Source organism: Ochlerotatus camptorhynchus, unplaced genomic scaffold, assembly GCF_037179485.1.
Source record: "Ochlerotatus camptorhynchus isolate MF236.1 unplaced genomic scaffold, CSIRO-AGI_Acam_v1.1 ptg000330l, whole genome shotgun sequence".
NCBI classification, from domain to species: domain Eukaryota; kingdom Metazoa; phylum Arthropoda; class Insecta; order Diptera; family Culicidae; genus Ochlerotatus; species Ochlerotatus camptorhynchus.
The window spans coordinates 313650-340783 of record NW_027040818.1 but is presented as its reverse complement, the minus strand read 5'-3'; the positions used below and the strand labels follow the sequence as shown (position 1 = coordinate 340783).

At 40.2% G+C, this 27134-nt stretch overlaps 1 protein-coding gene and 1 pseudogene across 2 annotated transcripts in view; one reads left to right on the top strand and one right to left on the bottom strand.

Annotated features, from left to right (window-relative positions):
- The window catches only part of LOC135708482 (sodium channel protein 60E-like), a 389801-nt gene that overhangs the window by 127491 nt on the left and 235176 nt on the right, over positions 1-27134 (top strand). The gene's annotated exons all lie outside the window — the stretch shown is intronic.
- Positions 4132-5267, bottom strand: LOC135708545 (uncharacterized; annotated as a pseudogene).

Here is a 27134-nt window from a genome sequence, read left to right as displayed (position 1 = left end):
CATTTTTAATGAGATAAAAAGATTCAAAAAATTATTCCATACTTTATCTTATATTATCATACTTAAAGTCCATTAAAAACTGAAGAAAATGAGCCTTCAATGGATGAAATCGGTTAGAAATTGTCGAAGTTATGAAATTTTTTGTAAAATCATGGAAATTGAATGTTCCAAGATTGGCCGTTGTCCCGCTCCTAGGTTCATGCACCACTTCCAGTAAGCCTTTCTGCGGACGTGTACGCATACGGTGCATTTCACTAACACTACCAGCTGTCACGCAAAATTAAATGGGATATTTTCAACAATATAATTTACGCTAGTGTTTGTGAGACCGCTCGGCGAGAACCTAACGCAACCAACTCAATTTGACAGCTTTCTTTCTTTAACATTGCTTAACGATGTATACGACAAAACGTGAATTCAAGTGTAAAAATGATCATCAAAAGTTTTGTTACGCATGTGGCAACTATATATTTACAAAATCGGTCAATTTCACTGCTTCGTTGCAAACTGCATACAGGCTTTATTTTAAAATTGATCCTGGAGACTTCGACGAACCGTGGATTCCAAAAGTATTATGTAGTTCGTGCAAAACGTGCTTGGCTAGGTGGATGTCAGGCGCAAGGTAAATTGATTTTTTGAATAACTTTCATATAAACAATTTATGTACAGCATGGTAGTGGTTTGTTCTTTCCTGATCGACATTATCTTACTTCATCTATTTTTGATAAGTGTTAATGTCGTACTTACTAACTCACTTATTTGTTATCTGTCAGTCGCTATTTGTCCTTTGACATGCCCACCATATGGCGTCGACCGTTTTGTCATGCAACGGATTGTTATTTCTGCTTGACAAAAGTTAAGCAACAAGGACGTCACAAAACAGTTGAGTATCCACAAGTGGCTTCTATGACAAAACCTGTTCCACATTCAAGTTCGGTCCCGTATCCTGTTTATCCAAAGCGGAAACGAGCGCCCTCTGTTGAATCGACCGTTACAAAAAGTGAGGAGGAATTCAAGGAGGAATGCGAGGAAGACTTCGAGGTGGAATTGGAAAGAAACCCAAAACTGTTTACACAATCCGAATTTAATGATTTGGTGCGAGATCTCGACTTATCGAAGGAGAAATCTGAATTGCTGGCATCACGCTTGAAAGAACACAACATGCTGAGCAAGGAGGTCAAAATTTCTTGTCACAGGAATCGTCACAAGAAATTTGACAAATATTATTCTACAAAGGACAAGGCATGTTTTTGCCATGACGTAAACGGCTTGTTTGAAGAGTTTGGTGAGCCATATGATCCAGCTGAATGGCGTTTATTCATCGATAGCAGCAAGTTGAGCTTGAAAGCCGTTTTACTGCATCAAGGGAATGAGAAACCTTCTATTCCATTAGCTCATGCCGTTAATATGAAGGAAACGTATGAATCAATGGCTCTATTGCTCAATTTGATAAATTACAATCAACACAATTGGAAAATTTGTTCCGATCTTAAAGTGGTTGCCATGTTGACTGGATTGCAACAGGGATACACAAAATATATGTGTTTTTTGTGTAAATGGGACAGTCGAGTTCATGAGGAACACTACGTCCGAAAAGATTGGCCAAAACGGGATAATTTCACAATTGGTAAAGACAACGTTAAAAATGATCCTCTTGTGGTAAAAGAACGCATAATACTTCCACCACTACATATAAAACTTGGGCTATTCAAAAATTTCGTCAAAGCGTTGCAAAAAGAAGGGCCGGCATTCCAGTACTTGAAATCAGTTTTTCCAAATTTATCTGACGCAAAGATAAAGGAAGGTGTATTTGTTGGCCCACAGATCAAAAAACTGCTCAATGATTCCGCATTCAATACAGTTTTGACACCAGATGAGGAAGAAGCGTGGAAATCGTTCCAGCGTGTTGTCACAACCTTTTTAGGAAATTTCAGAAGCCCAGATTATGAGGAAGCCGTCGATGAATTGCTCAAAAATTATGAGAAAATAGGTATAAATCAAAAATATTGTGTTTGTTACATATAATTAATTTCAAATCCTTTTATTTCACTGAACACAGGTGTGAATATGTCTTTGAAGATACATTTCCTACATTCTCACATGGATTTTTTCCCGGAAAATCTTGGTGACGAGAGTGATGAGCATGGCGAACGTTTTCACCAACAAATGAAGATGATGGAACGTCGTTACCAAGGGTTTTGGGATGAAGCAATGATGGGTGACTATTGTTGTTTTCTGATTCGAGAAACAAGTTCAAAACATCGAAGACAAAGTCATTCGATTCTCAATCATTTTTAATAAAACCTAAATAAATTTCTTTTGTATCAACTCGGTTTTAAATCCTGATACGCCTTAATCAGATTGATATGTAGAGAAAAGAATCTCCCATGAAAACTTTACATGCGATTTGGATGCTTAAAACGACACCAAGAAAAGGAACTCTAAAGCTGTTGTATTTCAGCAACATTTTTAAGTGTTTTACAAAAATGCTCATAACTTCGACAATTTCCAACCGATTTCATCCATTAAAGGCTCATTTTCTCCGGTTTTGAATGGACTTTAAGAATAAATTATGAAATGATTTTTTGAATCTTTTTATCCCATTAAAAATGTTGATTACAACAAGATTTTTATGGAAAATTCGCAGGAAAAATAAAAAAAAATGCTGTAAATTTTTAAATGACTTCAAAATTAAATTTTCAATCAAGACATAATATTCAAGTGAACGATAGCAAATTTATTTAGCTTCATTTTCATAAAAAAAGATTTAAAATTGGTGCACTTCCAAAGATATTGACATTTTAGTAATCGTACTTTTGTCCAAAATTCAAAAAATCAAATTTTTTGTATATCTCAAAAATGGCTCTACTTTAATTTTTTCTGACCACGGTATTGAATTCAGCGTAGGATTTTGCATTGGAAATGATCATCACCTTACCGAGTTCAAAAATGCTGTAAACTAGTGTAATCAAAGTGAGTTAAACATACACTGATTTTAGATGCACCAGATTCAGCAAGCTGTGTTTAAGTGGCATGCTTCTGCCAACACAAAATATCACGCCCTGTACGGATTCTTTTTTCTGGGTTTATCCAAACCTCAACTAGCGAAAATTTATGGGAAGACTCCAGCTACCATTGGCAACTGGATCCGGCAGTATCAGGACAGTGGCTTAATGACTCGGAAGGAGAGAACAAAAGTCTACCTGCAGTTTAATGACGAGAAACGCCATTTGGACGAAGCGAAAAACAAGTTTGGAGAACACTTTTCAGTGCCCAATAAGTACATTCAGCATTTCCAGAATTCTGCATGCCGAGGGTTATACGTGGAAAGTCATTGAACGGAGAGCGATTCAAGTGAAAGAAGCCCAAATATGCTTTTTTGTGAATGAATTGTGTTCATTCAATTGGAACCTCCAAAACTTAGTTTTTTTGGATGAGGTTTCAATTGATAATCGGGGTATGCTGAGGAATCGTGGATATGCCAAAGTAGGAGAAAAATTGATCTTCCGGGGGGAATTTAATCGCAAAGCACGAGTATCATTACTGTGTTTTCTTGGGAAAACAGGGATATTAGAAACGTTTCAAACTGACGGAACGTTCACAGAGCGCGTTTCTTTGATTGCTGTAGAAAATTTGCAAACAGTGGCTTGGTTTTTCGGCATCCAGGAGTTAACTCGGTGTGGATACTAGACGGTGCACGAATCCATTGCGACCGTCGCATAACCGATTATCTACGATCACTTGGCATTTACATCGTATTCCTCCATTACACACCACACAAACCATTCTTTAACCCTATAGAGTTTATTTTCGGTTATTGTAAAAATATATTGCAGAGAAATTACGTAGAAAACAGTCGTCAAATCTTAACCACAATTTCCGTGACATTGAATTCCTTCGGTCATTTTGATTGTACCAGGGTTTTCGTAAATGTGGATATTTACCTGGGAGGAAATTTAATCCCACCATTGGTTTGAATCAAAGTATCCAGTCCATGGGGTTTGATCATCTGAATAAAATTTAAAACAAACTTATAAAACAAGAGTTAATACCGTTTTAATTGATCCAGCACATATACTCACTCGTTAAAAGAAAATTTGCAGTTACGGTTACAGTTAAAAGAACGAAGGCTTCCTATAGGTGGTCCACGTCCAAGCAATCAGGTACTTGATTGGCCAGTTCCTCTCCGAAGACATCCTCGCTTGTTTCCATGCTTCCAGAGACATCGAATAGAATGGAATCATTGGTAGCTTGCATCGTGCGCAGTGCAGTTAAGCGAAGTTTCATTGCCTTAACAAGAACGCAAACCTGGTCCAACTCTTTCCACAACGTATCCAATTCCCCCTTAAATCCAGTATTCACGTTTTGAGCGATCCTAATGTCATTTCGCGTACTTGACAAAACTTGCTGACTTGCAGAAGGTACCGTTTTGAACAGATGGATCAAGTGATGAGGAGGGCCTTGAAGTTTCAATCCATCCCGTTCCAGTGCATCATTGGTAAAAAGGAACGAAGCCCACACTGCCCAGTTCACGTCTTGAGAGACATAGGATCCCTTGTGCAAGTTTTTCAGCTCTGCAACCAGCACAGACACTGCTTGATTTGAAGCAGCGCCAGCTCTGTCCCTTTCCTCTGGCTTCAAGAGCTGAATCCTGAGGGTGTCGTACATGTTTGCCAAAGTAACTGACTCAGAGAAAACATAAGCAAACGCGTTTATCTCCTTGTCCAAAAACTTTTGCATCTTTTCCGGCTTTTCGATAAACTGTGACGGCTTATATGTCCTCTTTGAAATTTTGTCCTGATATGTGACGAATTTGTCGATTTCTTATGTGATCTTCGCAAGATTTCCTTAGAAGTTCCATAACTTCTTGCACTCAGTCACAGTTAATGTTTATTCTGCCTACCGATGGACCTTTCTTGTGCCCTTTGAAGTTCCTCGTCAAAATTTGAACGGTGAAACGGAACAGTTTTTTTATCTTCCTTTTCCTCATCCTCGGAAACATCGAGAAATATCGTGGTTCTCAAGTTCATCCATATCATAATCGATGGCCAACGGAACAAGCTTCGGTGATCCTGACGGTTCCACGTCGTCCATCGTAGGGAGCTGAATATTTTGATACGTGATGTTATCGTGCTATAAATCGCAATATGAAAAGTTAATTTAAATACCTGATCAGTAAAACAGCAGAAAAATAGAACAGAACACTTCAAAAAGACAAACCAAACACAATTCTTTTACGCTTTTCCTCACACTAAACGAAAACAAGAATCAATATTTACGTTTTTCCGTTGAAAGCGCTAACCCCAATGTCATATAAAACAGGTCCGGCAATGCAAATCAGTCATCTCTTCCATTCTTCCATTGATTTATGTAACAACAAGTGTGACGTTACACTTGTCGTTGTCGTTGCATTGCCGGACCTGTTCTCTATGGCACTAAAATGTTGACATTTGCGCACAAGTGAATTACAGATTCGTGAAAAAGGGAAACGACATATTTTCTCGGGAAGCACAATAGGGTGATGTTTCAAAATTTGTCGATAGGGTGGCCCTTGAAAACCGTTTTTTGCCTGATTTTTTTTCATTTACAATTTCTAATGAAATAAAAAAGAGAATTTGAAGAATATCAAGACTTTCTTTATGAAGAAGTTGCTCGAAATTGTATTAAAAAAAGTTAAGAAGATCAAATTGAATTAATTTTAAGGTATAAAATAATATGGATGTCATGTTTGAATCGCCTCATAGAGGGAAGTTAACCGTCCCGAAAATAAAAAAAAAGTATTTTCGGAACGTAAAAATTTCCCAAAAATATCGGGAAATATTATAAAATATCCAGGAAAATCAGTTTCTTCCTTAGATTCTTGACAAAAATTACACGTAAAAATATTTTGCTATCTTATCATGAACAAAATTGGACTCTCAGCAAATCCGAAAAGTTGATGGTTTGTGGTTTTTTGACTCCAACTTTATGACATGTTGACTTACTCATGAATTTTCTTTAGAAAATTAGAAAAAAATGTGATTTTTTAGATTTTTGATATCTTTTTTCAATATTTTTAAAAACATCGAAACGTAATCTTTTTTCGGAACGGTAAACTTCCTCTTAAGAGCTAAAATATTTATAAAAATCTGACCCTTCCTCTATACATTTAGAAAAGTTTATAAAACTAAAACGGTAAACGAGGGAAAAAATGTATTGCCCACAAATAAGCTTGAAATTTACACAGCTACAATTTTGTCGAAGAATATATGTCATTATTTTCCAAAACAAGATAATTTGTTTCTGATCAATTAATGTAAGGTCCACCCTAGTTCCTTAATTACCAAGCGATGGGACTTTTCTAGTACAAAAACATAACCAAAGACACCAAACGTCTAAAACTTAAATCAAAAGTACTAGAATTACTACCTACTAAATTTCCATCCTAGACAACAGTGGTGTTTAAATGAGATTACACAAAAACTAAAGAAATGTTGTTAATATTTTATTTACCTAAAGAACCAGAAATCGTTGATAGTCAAAGTGTGCATGTTTTCTTAGAACAAATATAATGTAAGTTCTTACAATGGACTTTAGTGTTCAAGCATTAGCGTAGCTAGAAAATTTATCTGAAGGGGGCCTAGGGTGGCCTGTTGATTTTGACGAAGAACTACGTCTTTGTCGACTATACTGGGGTGCAAATCAAAAAATATGTGTGGTGAAGGAGTGTTAGGTTTTGAACGCTTGTAACTTTGTCATTTATAGATGAAGTTTAAATCCAAACACACCAATCGATAGGATATTACATTACAAACCTGCTGAAATAAATAATTTTCCAATTTTTCTGGAATTAAACTTTTGAAAATGTACAAATGATAATTTTATCACTGTTTTCATGAAATAAGCCTTTTTCCCAAACCCAGTCATCATAAACGAATACCACTCGGTTGCACATCATTCTGCTTCAACCTGAAAAGATATAAATCAGCGCTGCTCTCCTGCCTCTGCTCATTACCGCTTCGGACAGCGTGGCACTAGGTCCTGCAGCAAGCAGGACCAAGTCAGCTGCCAAAGGTGGATCACGGCGTGTCCACCACATTGAGGAATGATACTTGAAAAAACGTGCATGTAAAACAACCTCTCCCCCTCCCCCCTCTTTGGTTCACTGAATTTCGGAAATAACTACTATGGGATCACCATTCATTAGTTAGAAGGCAGATTCTTATCCCTGCAGTAATCGACTAAACTGCTGATGGAAACCAGATCCGATTGATCCATTATCAGCATCAGCAACGGATTTCCACAGATAGATGGACTTTCTGACCCAGCTCAACAAAAGAATGATAGCTCTATTTCATGCCCTTCAAAACACAACGAAACACCGAATGTATCAAAGTTCATCGCCAATTTGCCTTTTCAGACAACCTCCCACACACTCGCTCTTTCTTTCTTCTCCGGTATGAAGCTGTGACGTGTATCAACCGAAACCCATTCAAAAGGGAATTTTCACCGTATATACCGAATTACATACCTTGGTATGCACATTCTGGTACGCCATCATGCTAGGATACATTCAGATAAGGGTTTCACCGAAATACACATATTTATTGATTCGCTTTTGGGTTCAAACCCTCTACACTTCTATTACTTGGCTTCGAACCCAGTATTATTGCTTTGCCATATGGATAGAGATATTGCACTTGCAGCCATATGTAGTAGGAGGTACAATTTCCGATTTACCCCTTTGGCTTCCACCAAACATCAGACCCTCCCTCAGCATACAAAGTTGCAAGACTTGGGAAGAGAGTGAATAGAATCGAACGGAATGTAATCTCGGAGGGGTTTAACACCGGTGCAGAAAAGGCTGAAAAATGAGAAGCTTTTCGCCGGCTGATGGTTGAAGACATACAAAAACACAGCGAAGCAAAGCGAAGAAAAACTTTCCGACTCCCATCGGAAATCGTTGACTTTTCACCTCCTCTTGTTTGAATGTGTGGTGACTGTATGGACCTAGGTTTCTTTTATGAAGACCGCACAGCAGCAGAGGTGTTTCTGATGGTGTTAAATCGTTTTCCCATTGGGAAACGGAGGTTTTGCACTGCCGATGAGATTAACTCAGTAACGAAATGGGATTTTAGTGAGAAAAAATTGTCCTCGCTTTTCCGGGAAAAGCTGCTTGAATATGACGAAATTCGACCAAAATTTTACTCTGCCTAGAAGTATACTAATAGACTGAGTGGAATATCTCTCGATTTTCCTCATATTCATGAAGTTTTCCCTGGAAAATCGAGGAAAATTTTACTTATTCTCAACCCCAATTTTTGCAATGTTGTTTCAAATTCGACTCCATTTTGAGTTACTCTCATTGGTCGTGTGGAGCGAAAAAAAAATTATATCTTTAGAAAACCAATCAAGTTGAAATTTTCTAAATTAGTCTTGTTTGACCTAACTTCTGTCAAGGCACAGCTGGAGTTTGAAAAAAAGTGTCGTGCTTAGAATTTATGATGCGCAAACTCCCATAATGGTCTGCATACCGATGATTTAGAGCAGTGATTTTTAAATCTTGCTCCTCCAATCCTCCGTCCTACTAAGCATAACTTGCACTTAACCTCCCTTTTTCAAACGTTTATGAACCCAAAAATGGAGTGTTTCTACTATAGATGATTTCAAAATTTATTTACTTTTCTATTGGTACCTTTGAATTTGTTGAAATAAAGAATAACATTCCGCTTGGTGCTAAACTACGCTAGCTTAAGAAAGACTAAGTGCGGGCTGTGCCTAATAGGCCGGAAATGGGGGTAGTTAACCCTATTCATTTTTTCTGCTCAATAGAACGCAAATGGGCGATTGCGACGAAGCAGCACTCTACCCTATTAGTGCTTTGAGATGCTTCAATTGAACTTGATATTTGGTAAGGTGAAGTAAAGTATCCAATCGATAACAGGCTAAGATAACGAATTTAGATAAATTAATGGATGTTTAAACAAATTCAAATCATTGGTTTAAGCCACTTAAGTTAGATATGATGAACAACTATTTCCCTAGACAAAAGTAAAGAATGTCTAACTGAGAATGGCTTGACTGAATAACTAGATCCTACATAGTTGGGGCCTCCCTTAGCTCAGTCAGAAAAGGCGCAGCTACAAAGCAAGACCATGCTGGAGGTGGCTGGGCTCAATTCCCGGTCCGGTCTAGGAATTTATCTGGTTGGAAAATTTCTCGACTTCCCTGGGCATAGAGGTATGATTGGACTTGCCACACAATTATACCAATGCAAAAATGGTGCAGGCATCGAAAGGTCTCAATTAATAACTGTGGAAGTGCATCTAGAACACTAAGTTGAGAGCACGCTATAAGCTAATGTGCGATATGCAATAAGCTTGAAATGCGAAGAAGAAGAAGAAGACATAGTAGATTCTCATCAGAATACTTGCTTAAATACTTAAATTAAATAGTGTTCATGATTCACTCTTTATGCCGTGGGACACTAACTGCAATGAGTACTGTGTACTTAAAACACCCCAGACCTGCTCCAGAAAATGATCTGTCAAAAAAGTTCCTCTGATCCCTTGAATAGGACACTGACACTTAATCCTATCCATCGGTGAATTTAATCTTCCTAATCTGCGATGGCATCTTGACGAGGACATTAATGGTTTTATTCCTTCAAACGCCTTGACTGATACTGAGAGAAACTTTACAGAAGCTATGTTTGCCAATGGCTTGAGGCAGATTAACAACATTGTCAACACGAACGAAAGATTCCTTGACTTGGCGTTTACCAATCTCCTGGAGTATCTTGACCTGATTGTCGCACCTGCATCGCTGTTACCTGTTGATAACCATCCACTAGCGTGCACAGGAATCTTGTTAAGGAGGGGCATTTTTTTTTCTATTGTGCTTTAATCTGGGAATGGGGAGTAGTCCAAAGTGCGTGGTGGATGGTGCTAATTTTATTTAGTTTTTGCTCCGGTGTTGGTTCATCTTCTTCAATGCAATCTGCTTTCAGACAGCCAATTGAAATTGGCAATTAAATCTCATCGACGATGTCGATGATGATCGGTTCATCGAATGGTTGCGATAGTAGGGCTTTAACCGAAATGATACATTTGCTGCAATGTTGTTGCCTTGGTGGTTGGATTCAGCTGAAGTCACGTCAGATGGTGGTGATAGGACCGACAAACCGACATGAATGACCAATAAGAATCGCATTCTTCTTTCGCATGCAAACTGCGTCGACAAGTACAAGGTTCAAACAGTGCGCATAGCAGTGAACAAACAGTATATTGCTTTAAATCTTGATCAGTGGAGTGGAGTACTTGGTACTGATGAAGTCTGCAATTACTAGACGAAATACGCGTATCTGTCAAAAGACAAGCAATTATAACGGAATTAAAAGGAAATAAACTGACACACTCAAAGCTCTTCATAAAACTATATTGCTGTTTTTGTCCTTGCACTTGGCTAGTACTACAGCAGTGCTGCTAGCCATTGTGCTAGCACTGTCAAAAGATACTGCCATCAACTGCTCCCAAGAAATTTGCATCGCTGTCAGGACCTCAGCAATAGTATTTAAGATGGTCGTCACGTTTGTTTTTAACACCCGTCTCACACCCACGAATGTTTCCGTCGGCCGATCATTATCAATATACCTGATGACAATCGCCAACTGCTCGTGGTGGTCACAATCGCTCGTATCATCTGCACTGATTGCCATTGGTTTTCCTCGCAAGGTTTTCGCAATGTTCCGCAACATTACATTGTGCAACGATGTAATCATGTCATTTTGAATACGGTACCTTCCGCCAAGCGTTTTTTTTTCCAGCAAAGGATCGTAGTTAGCCACCAACTGGGTGGCACACTTTCCGCTCCTTCTGAATGTCCACGAAGTGGTCGGCCACCTTTGCAAAGTATGCGCACAATATCGATGAAACGTTCCATTATATAGCGATTCTGTAGCCGCTTTGCCTCTCTAGCAGCAATCATAGTTTTTTGGTGGTCCAGTTCTTCATCGATACCTTTCCTGGTTTTGAAATTCTTGATGCACTAGAAATTATCCGCAGAATTTTCTTTGAATTCTTCCCATACATATTTTCGAACTGTCCTAAAAATTCAATATCCTTGAGGTTCTTCTCGGAATATTTTAGAACTTTTTTTTTTAGAACACCTTGGAACTGAAATTATTCTAAAGTTTCAGAAGAATTTTCTATGTATTCTATAGAAATTCTTCCCAGAATGAACTTGAAATTACCGTTGGAATTTCCTTGAAATTTTGCTCAAAGATATGGAATTTCATTCAAAATTTGATTCTCTCGGTATTCTTTTTGAAGTTTTTTTTCCTCTGTTCGGGACCTAACACTACTGCGACCAGTAAATTGATCTATTGTAGTATATCCCGTGTCCTTAGTTTAGTGCATGTCGTATTACTCCATCACTATTGAGAAATGATGAAGCATTCGATTTTTTTTACAGTTGCCACTCTTGCATTTATCGCAAGGATCCGAGTCTAATTGAAAGGTCCCGCTATTTATACCCTTCGGAGTGCTGAAACACCCTCCAAAGGCGCGCCCCTTTGTCAGTCAAAATTGGATTCCTTAGCAACAAAATTAAGGTACACAGTTGGAAAAGTAGTGTAAATTTCTGTTCAATATGATGCACACAAATGGAGCGTCATATATCATATAAGTTTACATTATATATCATGTAAAGTTCTAGCACAATTCATGCAATGTAGCAAATATTGTATACAAAAGCCCATCTTTGTTAACAACATTGTTTACAAGTTGCTCGGTTGTGTGAAATTAAATTTAAGTTTACGTGAATGAATGTTTACATCACAATTAAAATTCAGAATTTTTATCTGTGTATGACACCGATAATGACCATGCATCAGAACCCTAGTCTTAACCAAATCAAACTAGGGAACAACGAAGAGAAGGTTAGGAATCACATAGATGAAGACAACTAACTCATTTTTTTTTTGCCTTGTTTCAAGATCATCCTCGGTAGACAAAGCCGAGTCTTGTCACTATCAACAAGGCATAAAAAGTAACAAGGACTAAGATGTGTTCCTTGGATTACTGAAAAATCCTGTTCCCCTAGTTTGAAGTAGTCGGGACTAGGAATTGGTGGTAGATCTTACATCCCGTAACGTACCACGAAAAGGTGATCTACCCACGTTACGGGGCTTTTTGAAGTTATCTTGGAACTATCTGCAGGATTAGCATTAGCATAAGCATCGAACAAGTTGCACAATATCGTAGGTGGTACGAATTCAAAACCATTAAGAGCAAGACAGAGATCTATTACTGGACAGATAGTAAGTAGGAAATAATTACTATCTTCCAGATAGTAACTATCCTGCTCCAACAGTTAAGGATTGTCCTGGTCACGTCCTTACAACTGGTAGGGATAGGAAAGGTATGTTAGTTCAAGATTTACATAAGAGAGATGCATAGAACTCTACGACCCCTCATAAATGTCTTGAAACTATCCGCAGGATTCACTAGAAATTATTCGCAGAATTTTCATAGAATCATCCCCAGAAATCTTTTCTTTTGGAACTGTCCTCAGAATTCAATACCCTTGAGGCTCTTCTCGGTTCTTCTCAAGTTTAAGTTGTCCGTCCATTCACCAAAACGATGTATTTTTCCACCGACAAACCGACATGACACTTAATTCTGACTTATGCCCGAAAATCGTAAACGTCCGATTTAAATCTGCAATGATCCGAACTGTCAAAACCATAGGATTTTTTGATCTAGATAAAAATTATTTGCGAATAGTGTGCTTTGGTCAGAAATTTTATTGTTTTTGCTATGGTCATTCACGTCGGTTTGTCGGTGGTTATTCTACCAGAAATGTTCCATAAAACTTGCCCCTCGATGAAGCAGATTTTTGCAAATCTTACACTAGAAATTTTCAATACAAACTTTTCCCAGAAAATTTTACACCAGAAAATTTCAATTGACCAAAACGATGCAAATTTACACTGTTAATGTTCTGAATGTTCAAGGTTTTCCACTAAATAAAGCTAGCCCCTATATTCAGATTTTTCATCATAAATATTCAGTAAAACAGCTACCCCACAAATAATCAGAATGGTGCAAATTTTAGATTGAGCTTGAGCTTGAGCTTGATTGACCGCCCACGGTTGCTACTCTGTTATTGCCAGATCAGCTGTAATTACACAGAGAACCAATAGACGATGCTTGGGACTAGCAATCATCCTCAATGTGTAAAAACTGGTGATCTTAAATTAGGCAATACCAGCGCCGGCCGCGCCCGAACACAGGCCAAGAAAGGAATGGGAAGGATTGTGTTGACATGACACTCGCTTTGATGGAAGCCGAGAACACCTCTGCACTTCCACGAGGAATCACTGGGATGTTGGATAAGAGGGTTGGGTTTGCAGCAGGGTTCGTTTTGGTAAACGATAAGCTGAATTGATGTCCTAACGATCATATAACGCGAAGGAGCTTGGGACTAAACCCACGGTCTTCTGCTCAGTAAGCAAAAACGTTTGCCACTAGGCAGACGAGCACCTTTTTAATCACCGAGTTGCTGTTATTACCATGTAGTCATATTAACAAATAAAACGATTGACGAATCTTGAATGTGGATGGGCCTGAGATTAGGCTCATGATGTTCTGCTCAGTAAGCAAAAACGGTTGCTCTAAGGCCACCGAGCCCCTCATATCACATAATACCGTTGCTCAAATTTGTGTATCCATTCAAACCCGGAACCAACGACAACAACGAGTTTCGCAAAATACACGATACACAAGCGATTTTACCATAAATCTCTTTGATATGTAAGAACCTGGGACAGCGTTTTCCTGCTCAGTAAGCAGGCCACTGTAACTGACGATCTTTCAAATCCGATAACTAAAAACTACGAAAAAGTACTTAGGCCTTAATTAAGTTCCACTTTCACGCGACGTTCAATGACAGGGTCCTATCCAGGATTACATCTGAAAAATCCAAATCTGGCCAACGCCCGCCTAAACCTGTTCTAATTCACCTGAAATGACTAATGAATGGAAGACTTTGACTACCCAGCCATGCAATAGTCTCATTCCGTGCCATATGGCAACTTGATGATTCTATTGCGCTCATCTTCTTGAACCTTCCAGGGGAGACTTGGTATTGTACCCAATGCTTAACTTATCTCCATTCTACTCAGCTACTCGCAATTTCTTGTGATATAGTGGGCGGAATATTATTATATGAGACAATTCAATGCAGACGTCTTTCCAAATTTGGCAGATCGACAGGTAATCGGTGAGTTACCACGATAGTTGCTATTCAACAACTCGACAACGTCCCATCGTCAACGCCTGCTAGGAGAATTTCCCATTGCAGACGCCAACGAAATGACATCATCGAGCTATCGATCAACTACCCTGGTTATCGCCTGGTACCTTATAGCACGATGCTAGGAGGCGAACCGGAAGAATCGATGAGCTACCTCCCCCTCATCAGAATGGTGCAAATTTTACACCAGAAATTATTATTAAAGTTTGATTCTCTATTCAGCAGAAGGATGCAAATTTAAGACTAAAAATTTTCCGAAAAGCTTGCCCATCCGTTCACCAGAACGGTGCAGATTTTCTACCAGATATTTTCAATATAGCTTAATTTTAAATAAAGCTTGTGCCTTAATTTACCAGACCAGTGCAAGTTTTTCACCAGAAATTTTCTTTTCATTTCATTTATCAGAGCAATTCAAATTTTGCACCAGAAATTTTCAATAAAGCATGCTCTTCCATTCACCAGAACGGTGCACCAAAAATTGTCAGTGAAGTTTGTTTCACCATGTACCTTTGTGGTGAAATTTTCAGGCTTTGCCTCTTTATGGACTAGAATGGTGCAAATTTTCCACCATAAATTTTCAATGAAGCTTGCATTCATCAGAACGATGCAAATTATGCACCAGAAAAATGAATAAACCTTGCTTCTTCATTCACCATAGTGTTGCGAACTTTCCACCCGAAATTTTCAGTGTAATGTGCACCTCCAAATTTTTAGCGTGCTTCATTCTTCCCACCAGGGTTTTTCATTTTGATTAGTCCCTCCATGATATTATATTTAAGATAGATGATAGATGATATTTTTACATCAGAAATATTCAATAAAATGCTTTGCACCACGAAGGTGAATTTTTTCAACCTTAAATTTACCCTCTTCTTTTAACCCTCCCCTTAAGGGTGGTTGATATTGAAAAAAAAAAAAAAAATTACACCAGAAATTTTTTGTATGCACCACAGTGGTGCAATATTTAGACCAAACATTTTTATTTTAGTTTGTGTCTTCATGCACCTTTGTGGTGCAATTTGCAGGCAGCATTTCAGTGCCCTTATATTATGAAATGAAATTATTTTACCTTCAAATAAAGTTATCAAGAAATCAAGTTATTTTATATCATAATTTTGTAAATGTGGAAATCAATATCTTATTTATAAAAGAGGGGCAATTGCCTCACCTTGCCCCATCCTGTGCACGTCAGTGTAACCATCACACACCAGTCATCATACTACTTGACGAAAGTGTTGTACCATCCAAACTTGACGATCAGGACTATTTGGCATGTGAATTTGACATGTTGAATTCTATTTTATCAATATTGAGTGTGAACGATTATCAAGTTATGCTTCAGTAGACCAGATGTTATCAGCTTTTTACGAATCTCTCTCTGAAGTTATAAATCATAATGTACCTCGAAAGAGACAAACACCGATTTCTGCTTTCAACAAACCGTGGTGGACTGCAGAGCTACTTACACTTCGGAACAATCTACGTAAGCTGCGCAACAGGTTCTTCCATACGAAAAATGTGTACCATAAAGCTAGACTCCGTGAGTTTGAGTTGAAGTGCTAAGCTGCCCTTTCTGCAACACACAAAAACTATTTGTGTAGAATACAGACGACCGATAAGGAAAATCCTTCTCGATTCTGGGATTTCATCAAGAAACGCAAAGCTGACTACGGCATTCTTGGTTCGGTCAACTTCGATGGAACCACTTCTCGCTCAAGCTCGGAGATAACCTCTTTGCTAATTTATTTGAGAGCGTATTTAGTAAAGCATCACCCGTTCAACACCAAGCTGACTTCGAGCAGATTCCGTCTCATAACATTAATCTACCATGCATACAGTTTTCTCCAGGTGAAGTTCGGAAAGCCCCGGAAGATCTCGATTCAAAGAAAAAACCCTTGAACGGACCGGTAATACCGTGCCGTTACTGACATGTTTTTAAATTAGGGTGGTCCTAAAATGATTGATATAAATAGAACTAACTTTTCAATTTTGGATAATAAAAATACATCTTCTTAAGCAACGTTGCAGCTGAGATAATTTCAACCTACTTACTCAGGAAACATTTGATCTATCCTTAAGGTTACCATTGCTCAAATTTATCTTACATTTTAAAAACAAGCCGGGGATTTTTCCCTAGAAATATTAGCCACCCATTTCCGATCTCCCTTTGCACATAATTTAAGTTACGTTTCAAATTTTCGTATGATTTATTACCGGTAGGATAACACCCCAACGCACCGACATATCAGTTCAGTGCCATAATTTCATTAGGGCAAAACTTCTTTTGTAAAAAATGACTTCAACCGCCGATTTTTCGTCATTTTTCTGTACATAATGATGTCGTTACAAAACCAATTCCGCCCTTTTGGAACGTTGGCACTGAGTTTATCATCGCTGTCGTAATCGTGAGCTCGTTCGTACATTTTTCAATCATTGGTCCGAGACCGGATCCCTGCCGTTTTCCCGCCCGGTCAGGCGTGAAAATTTACCGACACTCTGGGACGATGACAATGATGATGTTGTTCAGCGAAGACGACGACGACGACGACAGTGGCTACAATGGGTATAATGTTACAATTTTTATGTTGGAACTGTGTGAACGTAGCTGGTGGGTGGTATCATCTTTCGATTGTTGATGGAAAATCAGATTATTTGTGGCACGAGCTGGGAAATAAATTTTGCCGAGTGACAAAAGTCGTAACTACGTCAGAGTGGATGGCTTCCGGGAAGAGAGCCAGCTGTCAGCCGAAAGCGGAGAAGGTGTAAATGGAATAAATATGGCCTAATGGACTGGGCTGAATTTAGGTTCCATCGTGTGATGATGGTTGGCTCCGGCTAGCCAAGTGGGGCATTATGGAAATTTTGAATTAAATGCCTTGACGAGGTGAGTGATGGCAGGGAGGGATCTGTTTTATGTCGGACGGTCGTTTTCCAAATTACGACTGATGGTAGGGAGTGAATTTGGCAAATTTTATGTGAAATTAAATGATTTCTATTTTATATTTCAATTTGGCAGAAAAATTACAGCCTTGATACATTATCATCAGTTGCTTTCCGCCATGTTTCTCTTGTTGACTAGGATCCCCGCCATCAATTTAGTGTTCTTTGTTCTTCCACAGTAATTAAATTGGCAGCATTCAAAATATGCCTTTACAATTCTTCATTCGTTTTTGTGCAGCAAGTACAATGTGGGCCCAAGAAGGGCTGCAATCAACCGGGCATAGAACAGACCAACAGAAAGTACTAAGTTTATTCGATTCTAACCTTCAAAAAACGAACAAGGCATACATTTTTTTCTTTCTCTAAAACGAAGGCTTCCTCCCAAGAACAAACTATTAATCGGCTTACCATCTATCCATCCATCCGGCTGTGGTTTACCTCAACCTTCCTGTTTCTTAAATTCTATTTCCTGCCCATCCAACTCTTGAACTCTCATCCTTGTAGAAGCCAACCGATCTCCAATGTTTGTGTGTGGGTGTGGGTGTGTGTGTGTGCCCGTCGGAATATTCTGACATGTCTGAAAGCGGAGCCTTGCAATCCTCGCCGGAAGAGATTACTGCACATATTTTCGACCTAAACTCCACCGCCACCAGGGCGGATTTGCCTCCATTATTCCGGACCCTATAAGTGCCAAGTGCAGCATCCTAGAAGCAGCTGAGTGTAGCCGTGGTAGTCATCCGGTTGGCAGGCTGGTAAGTTGAGCTCGAAACCGAACGGATGTCGGTAAACTGCCCATTTGGTTTTAGGTTTTTGACACACAGACTCTGATTTCGAGTTTGCTTGCACTTAATGTTATGGTGGTCATTCGCAGTGAGCGTACTAAAAGGAATTTTAGTACGATGCGTCTTTCAACGAAAATTACGGGTATCAGGGGATTGTGCTGGAAAACTGTCCAATGGAAAAAAAAACAAATCTTTAAAATCTAAATTAGAATGGTTCAAATCATTTTTCCAACAGTACAATTGACACATCAAATAAGTTCTTGAGCCTCCATTAATACAAATCAGCTTGGTAAAAAACTAATTTTAAATTAATTTGGACGAACATAATATTTTACCTTATCGGTTAAAGTTTCAACGGTTATGAATTATTTTATTTCATGGTTACCGTTACGCGTTAGTACGTATCGCTTTCTTGCTTGCCGATCTGCTGAAACCTATTTTGAACTATTTAAGGTGTAACGTAATTATTTTAAATTCATTTTCAACATAATTTGCTACTGTAGGAGCTGATGAACCTTGCTAGATGAAAACACTATCAATTCTAGCACCCATTTTTTTAATAGACATCCAGAACACTTCGAAATGTTTACGAGTAGATGATAAAATTTCCTTTCCGATGCCATCAAACTTTATCCCAGCACAATGTAGTAAATTCCTAAAAAACTGTAAATGGTTTGTGTCAAGTCAGTTTCCAAACCACATGGATTCAACGTTTGGGAGCATCTGAATCAGGATCTGATTTGAAGCGAAATAGAGCGAAATTTTCAATTTGGAAGGAATTAATTTCAATTTTTGCCCTTACGTGCCCCAGGCTCATATAATCGCTCCCTGCCAATGTTGGCACATCTTATCGTAACATCTATAATGGAATCAATTTAGGTGCCATGTTCCGATCTGTGCGGAGCCAGTACCACCTCCCCTGCGGCAGTAACGACATCATCCCATGGCATCGATTTTCCCACGCTAGCTTGCTTGTTCGCATTCGAAACTGACCAGCTCCTCCGACCATGTCAAGCTAAAGCCGTAGCAGCACACGGTCGGTCGGATCGCTCTCGTCCTAATCCTAAATACATATTATTCTTTCACAGCTAAATGTTTTCCCAGCCAGAGGAGTCCACCACCCTCCTCGCGAGCACTCACCCCGGTTTCGTAGTGTTCCATTTTCCGTTTTTTGCCACACACCACAACAGTCTGCGAACGCAGCAGTAACGGTAGGTGCTGGCGAAAATCTGGAAACCTTGGACAAATTCGTCATAATGGAGCGACCCTATCGGAAAACCCACGGCACTCTTATCGTTCGCTTGCTTTCCCAAATGGTATCCTCTGTCTGTAGTAGTGTCTTGTTTATGAAGTTTCCCGACTCAGGAAATAGATAACGGTGTTAGCTTGCTGCACGCCCCATTTCTCCCGGCCCACCCATTTCCGATATGCTTTCGTCGCAGTATTTGCAAGATCGGGGCGACACGGTATCGATGCTGACGATTGTAAATAACAGGATGGTTTTCTTTTACATTATGTTTTATTGAATTTTGAGCCGTCGTCGTTGGCGGTGGCGTTGTCGAATGAATCCGGAAGATATCAACAGCAGTAGCAGCCGTAGGAGTTATCGTCGTCGGTTGTGTGGAACAGGATGTTGAAGGGGGGTTGAGAGGAGATTTGCCATGTCATGAGACGATATTGAGTCATGTTTTGAATGGGAAAATGAATATTGGATTCCCGCTGAATGGTTGATTTTAGGCGGCTTTTCTATATTTATTCCACCATTCAAAGGATCAAATTGAGCTCGTTTATGAGGCTTTCAGCGAGGAAAACATATTGATTGATTCATATTGATCCGACTGAGCGGTTTTGTGCAATCAGCTGTTCTGGGATTTTAAACCGATGCAAAGCTGGCAATAATTTTGTCTAGTGTGTAGGACTGTAGGGGCTTGCTTTGAAACGAAGAACAACACGTGATTTAACCGACTAGACACCACGGGGTTGAATCCCAACACGGAACAGCTGACAAAATTCACCGTACAATTTGTGGCGCATGCTGAAAAAATGTGAAATTGTATTTCATGGACATGTTGAAGCCCTAAATTTCCAAAAGAGTTTTCTTCAACTTATGAGCCAAAATGATGCATCTGTAGGTTGAAAAAAGCATATATCAATACAAGCAGAAGAAACACGATATTAATGGCGGTAAGCTTCATCGAGGATAATATATAAATCTAGATTCAATTTCAATACCCCATTTGCTAAGCCCAAGAGAGGATAAAACTTAGTAAACCTGCAGCCATTCTCTCTCACATAGCAGAGAATTTCAAGGTGTGAGTGAATCTAGTTATGCAGAGTACTAGACCAACAATTGAAAAAGGCGTGAATCAAAATACACCCACGCATTTTGGGTGTATTTTGGACTTTTTTTTTATTAATTACTTTATTCGTACAGGCTCAATCGAATAAACTTTACAGAGCCGAGTTATCATTTTTGTTATACATTATTGATTTCTTATATTTAAAGTTAAAGGAGCTGGACCGGATACTCGCGGTTGTCTCGAGGTTAGTGGGGATTTACAATTTTTTTTGGATGGGAAAAGGGAGAGGGAGGTTTGAAATGTGGTTTACGATACAAATATTTAATTAATCCTAAAACATGAACTAATTTCTATTCATCTTGAAAACAAACATAAAAAAAAAACCCACACGTACAAAATACAAACTAAACACAAGGTTAATAAAACTTACAATCTAATGTTAATATTCTTAAAGTAAACATATATGAGTTTCATAAACTCCAGATCGCGTCTAGCCAAAATATCCCGAACTGGAACATTAGGTTGTCTACCTCGAGCCCGAAGGGAATCGTACAGTTCAGATCTGACTCCGCGATGCTCAGCACAAGACCAAATAATGTGATCTGCGTCCTGGTAACCTTGTCCACATTCACAGAGATTGCTGTCCTTCAGCCCAACACGGAACAAGTGAGCGTTTAACGAATAGTGATTGGACATGAGGCGAGACATCATACGAATGAAGTCTTGACCCACATCCAACCCCTTGAACCAAGAACTCTTCGACACCTTAGGGATGATCGAATATAGCCATCGTCCCAAACTCCCTTCACTCCACTTATTCTGCCAGCTGACGAGTGACTGTTGACGATAAATGAAGAAAAATTCATCGTAGGCGATTTGTCGATCGTAAATATCGCCTTCCATAGCGCCCACCTTAGCAAGTGAGTCAGCCATCTCATTGCCCGGAATCGAGCAATGAGATGGGACCCATGCAAAGGTGATGACAAAAGATCTTAAAGATAAAGCACTTAAAAGCTCTCGTATTTTCATGAGAAAATACGAGGAGTGCTTTACCGGCCTCATAGAGCGAATAGCCTCGACAGAACTGAGACTATCCGTAAAAATAAAATAATGATCTGGTGCAAGTGAGGCGATCGTTTCTAGCGTATAATGTATTGCCGCCAGCTCAGCAACATATACGGAACAAGGAGCTTGAAGCATTCGAGAGGCGCTATGAAATTCGTTAAAAATACCAAAACCAGCGGACGACTCTATTAGTGATCCATCTGTGAAGAACGATCTTGCGGAATCAACTTGGCCAAACTTTGCAGCGTAAATTGACGGAACAATCATGGAACGATGATGTTCTGGGATCCCACGAATCTCCCGCGTCATAGATAAATCAAAACTAACTGAATTGCCGAAGTCGGAGAAGCATACACGATGAGGATTATGCTGTGAAGGGCTGACATCCTGTGTTATGTACACGTAGTACAATGACATAAAACGAGTTTGAGGGTTCAGCTCAAGAAGCTTTTCAAAGTTTTCGATTACCAGTGGGTTCATAACTTCGCAACGGGTGAGGAGCCTGAGGGACAATTCCGAGAACCGATACGATAGTGGCAACATGCCCGCCAACACTTCTAGACTCATCGTATGAGTCGAGTACATGCATCCTAACGCGATACGAAGACAACGATACTGGATACGTTCCAGTTTGATGAAGTGAGTTTTAGCCGCCGACTGGAAACAAAAACTACCGTATTCTAAAACCGATAAAATCGTTGTCCGGTACAACGTTAGAAGATCTTGCGGATGGGCTCCCCACCACGTTCCGGTAATTGTTCGGAGAAAATTGATCCTTTGTTGGCATTTTCGTCTCAGATACTCAATGTGGGATCTCCAGGTGCATTTTGAATCGAACCAGACCCCAAGATATTTGAAGGACATAGAATGAGTGATCGGTTTACCCAAAAGTTGAAGCTTTGGTTGTGCTGGGCTATGCTTCCTAGAAAAAACGACCAACTCAGTTTTCTCCGTGGAGAATTCGATACCTAGCTGAATAGCCCAAGTAGACAAATTGTCTAAGGTATCCTGTAAGGGTCCTTGCAGGTCGACCCCTTTGGGCCCTGTCATAGACACTACGCCGTCATCTGCAAGTTGTCTCAACGTGCAGTTGTCACTTAGACAATTGTCAATTTCTCTGACGTAGAAATTATACAAAAGGGGGCTTAAACATGAGCCCTGGGGGAGACCCATGTAACTAAATCGAGAAGCTGTAGAGTTTCCATGAGAAAAGCTCATATGTTTCTCTGACAGCAAATTGTACAAAAAGTTATTTATTAATGGAGAAAGGCCACAAGCGTGGAGTTTGTCTGAAAGGACTTCAACGGATACTGAATCAAAAGCCCCCTTGATATCCAAGAATACAGAAGCCATTTGCTCTTTTTTAGCAAAAGCCAACTGAATTTCTGTGGAAAGCAACGCGAGACAGTCGTTCGTTCCCTTGCCCCTACGGAATCCAAATTGAGTATCTGAGAGTAGGTGGTTCGTCTCAACCCATTTGTCCAAGCGAAAAAGGATCATTTTCTCCAACAATTTTCGAATGCACGATAACATCGCGATGGGACGATACGAGTTATGATCTGAAGCGGGTTTTCCAGGCTTTTTAATGGCTATAACTCTCACTTGCCTCCAATCATCCGGAACAATATTGAGCTCCAGGAACTGACAAAACAAGTTCAACATGCGCCTCTTAGCGACGTCTGGGAGGTTCTTCAACAAGTTGAACTTGATTCTATCAGCCCCCGGAGCCGAATTGCCACACGAAAGGAGCGCGAGTGAGAGTTCCAGCATTGAAAAAGGCTGGCTGATCTCGTCTACAGAATTCGTCGTTTCGCGAGGAATCATCTGTGCCGGCACGGAATCAGGGCATACTTTTCGCGCGAACTTGAGAATCCAACGATCTGAGTACTCCTCGCTCTCGTTGTTCGAAGACCGGTTACGCATCCTTCGCGCCGCGTTCCAAAGCGTATTCATCGACGTTTCGCGCGATAATCCGTCCACGAATTGCCGCCAGTATCCGCGTTTCTTGGTTTTGATGAGGCTCTTGAGTTCGCGTTCAAGAGCCGAGTACGCTTCGAAATACACGGGTGTTCCACGTTTCCGGAAAAGCTTAAACGCGTCGGACTTTTTACGATAAACCTGGTGGTCCCACCAAGGGGAAGGAGGTTTCCTACGCAAAGACGTTCCAGGAACCGGCCGAGTTTGAGCTCGAAGCGCGCTGTCCAAGATCAGATTGGAGAGGAAGTTATATTCCTCCAACGGTGGAAGCCCTTCTACCGACGACACGGCTTCCTCTATCGCGGTCTTGAACGTTGTCCAATCGATATTACGGGTGAGGTCGTACGCGACGTTAACGGATTCCGACGGATTGAACCCACTGGCAATCGAAATTTTGATCGGCAAGTGATCACTACCGTGGGGATCCTGGATCACATTCCACGTGCAATCCAACGATAATGAGTTAGAGCAAAGTGTGAGGTCTAATTTACTTCCATTCGAAGATGGTCCAGCCAAACGTGTTACTTCTCCATTGTTAAGAATTGTCATATTGAAGTTATCACAGAGGTCATAGATAAAAGTAGAACGGTTGTCATCATACAGTTCCCCCCAGCCTGTACCGTGGGAATTAAAATCTCCCATAATCAACCGTGGAGCAGGAAGTACTGAACATATATCTGAAAGTTGTTTTCGATTAACAACGGCTCTAGGAGGAATATAAACAGAAGCAATACAAAGGCTCTTACCTTTAATAATAGCCTGACATGCGACAACTTCAATACCTGTAAATTGTGGAAGATTCACTCTATAGAAAGAATGGCACTTTTTGATCCCCAAAAGTACCCCTCCTCCACGCGAATCCTCACGATCCAGTCGAATAATGTTAAAATCATAAAAAGGTAGATCTATATCTGAAGAGAGCCAAGTTTCACAAAGAGCAAATGCATCACAATCATTATTGTGAACTAAAAACTTAAAAGAGTCTAATTTAGGAATAAGACTTCGACAATTCCACTGTAGAATAGTGATCAAATCCCCGACCTCGTTTGGAAAATTATCCATCGAAGGAAATCATTGCTGCAATGAGGGGCCACTTCAATGTCAATTGCTTCAAGAGGGTCTTCACAGTAGGAAGCATTGCCAGAACAATGCTTTTGAGAGGATCAGAAATATTCAGGTACTTGAGAATATCGTCCACAATTTGATCAAATGAGAACAACCCAGATGAAGAAGGGGCTTCTGTTCTTAAAAATGGGACATCAGGGGTTTTGGATGTCCCCGGGAGAGGTGGAAAATCCTGGGTATAGTCAGTTCTTCTGAATCCAGGAGGAGTAGAAACTTCCTTTTTTCCACCACTCCTTGATTTGGGCAAGCTGATTTGGGGTTCTTCATTCTCAACTTTCCGCGAACGGATGCGTTTTCGTTTCCGTGCTGAAAGACAGAAAGAAGCTCCCTCCTCATCCAAGTCAGAGTCAGTCTCGTCATCTGACAAAAGAGAAAAGGGATTTTTGTCGTTGGTCGATGGCGTGGCCGTCTTAAGCATTTCTGCAAAAGACTGCCGGGAACGTTCCTTAAGTGAGCGTTGTAATTTCTCCCCGCGTTGTTTGTACACCGGGCATGACGAGATACCATGAGGAGTTCCCTTACAGTACACGCATTTTGGTGCGGTAGCTGCACAGGTGTCATCCCCATGCTTCTCTCCGCATTTGGAACAGCGTGCCTTGCTGCCACAGTGGGAGGCCGTATGTCCCAACTGCTTACAGTTTTGGCAGTTCATGACCCGGGGAACGAACAAACGCACAGGTAGTCGAAGTTTTCCCAGCTCGATGTAGTGAGGAAGGGCTGAACCAGAAAAGGTCACACGGAACGAGTCTGTGGGGGTAAAACTCTTTTTACCCTCGCTGACAGATACTGAGCCCAGTTTTTGGACATCCAGTATCTTCACCGGAGGAAGCAAACGGTTCTTGAAACGGCCAACCGCCTGCTTCTCCAAGATCTCGGGGGTCAGACTCGCTTCGGTGACCACACCTTCGATCTCCACATCACGAGCTGGGATGTAAACTCTGTACTCGAGCGTGAAGAGCTGGGAGGCAGCAATCTCGTTAGCCTGCTTCAGGTTAGAGACGGAGACACGAAGTTTATTGTGCCTAACCTTCGTGATTTCAGTCACGGCCGAGTATCGCTTCGTCAGATCATTAGTAATTTGCATTACATTCAAAGGTTTGTTTCTGGGCTGAAAGTAGACAACCCATGGGCCAGTCGAGTCATCTGGATAGGCTCGCGATCGGGGGTTTATCTGAGCCTGTCCTTTGCCAGACTGAGACGATGAACCAGGGAGAGATGACGTACGTTTTCGACCCTTCTTGCCATCGCGTGGCAAAGTGGTGTCATCTTCCGACAAAACGTCCATTTCGTCTTGCGACAAAATGTCCATTTTGCCGTACTAGTGGGAGCGAAAAACGCTCTACCACTGAAACGATAATCACTCGGACACAATACACAAAAAAAAAAAACTACAAACACAGAAACACAAACTTAAAATTTAACTGATGGGCGAAAGAGAGAAACAAGAACAAAAACTTATCTGATAATCCTATACTACTACCACCGAGCGTTTAAACGGCAGCAGCGGTGCGATGCGCAGCGTGGATGATCTTCGATCAGCGTGTGTGGGCGGTCTCCGTTGGTGTGTGCTTATGTGAGGGTCGGCACTCAGCTGAACACACGATGATAGATGAGCGGTGTAAATGCGGAGGCAGATGCTGACACTCGATGACGATGATCCGTGTGCAGGTATGCGTTACCACGCACCGATGGTGCACAAAATGGTTGGCGAATTGGCAATCGTAAAAACAATTTTCCTTCCGATGATGCCGAAAACACACTTTCTTCTCAGAAAAAAAACTCACTTTTAGTTAATTATTTAACTGGGAACTCTAAGCGAGAAAAAACTGAAAATTTAAATCAAGCGAATAGCGAGAAAACTTCCAAAATAGCGGAGCGCGAACTAAGTCGACCGTACTTCTTGCTAGGACGCAGTGGAATGTATTTTGGACTTGTTGTTAGTGTTTTCCGTTCACTTGAGGGTAAGTATTCTGGACTGGTGTATCGTGCCTTATAGTTGAACATGAATTTCATTCCGTTAAAAATAAATTGGAAAAACACACTAACACACTGAAACGGAAGACGTATATCTTAGCGGAACTGAATAATCACTTTGGTTATTTTTAATCCAGTAGTTTGCGCTAATGTGTTACCTAACCTACCTACTATCTCACTTTGCGGCAGGTTCTTTCAAAAAATTGGTATTTTGTAACCATGTGTAGTTCTGTAGCGAACGTTTCAGCTCAATTGATCTTAAGAGAACAAAGTTTCAACATGTCAAAGTTGACAATTTTTTATGAAAATCGGCATACGCTGCTATTATATCACACAGTACTGTATATTCGTTATGAATCAGGTAAGACAGTAGTACAGAATACCATTCAAACATTATCACAATTAATAAACACTTCTGTTATAGATATGCTACCCGTTTCAACTTGCCCCGGAGTACCTTAAGTCAGCTTTGAGACGACCTTTATCTATAAACCCCCGATCCACCATAACATTTGAAAACCATTCCTAATAAAACCAAACCCTGATTTGGTACCATCCAGCCACGCTTATGATATTATTTCTAAACTGCTATCCATTGGCGTAGCTAGAAAATTTAACTGGAAGGGTCCAAGGGGGGCCTGTTGCATTTTTTTTTATTTTGCAAAACTACGGTTAA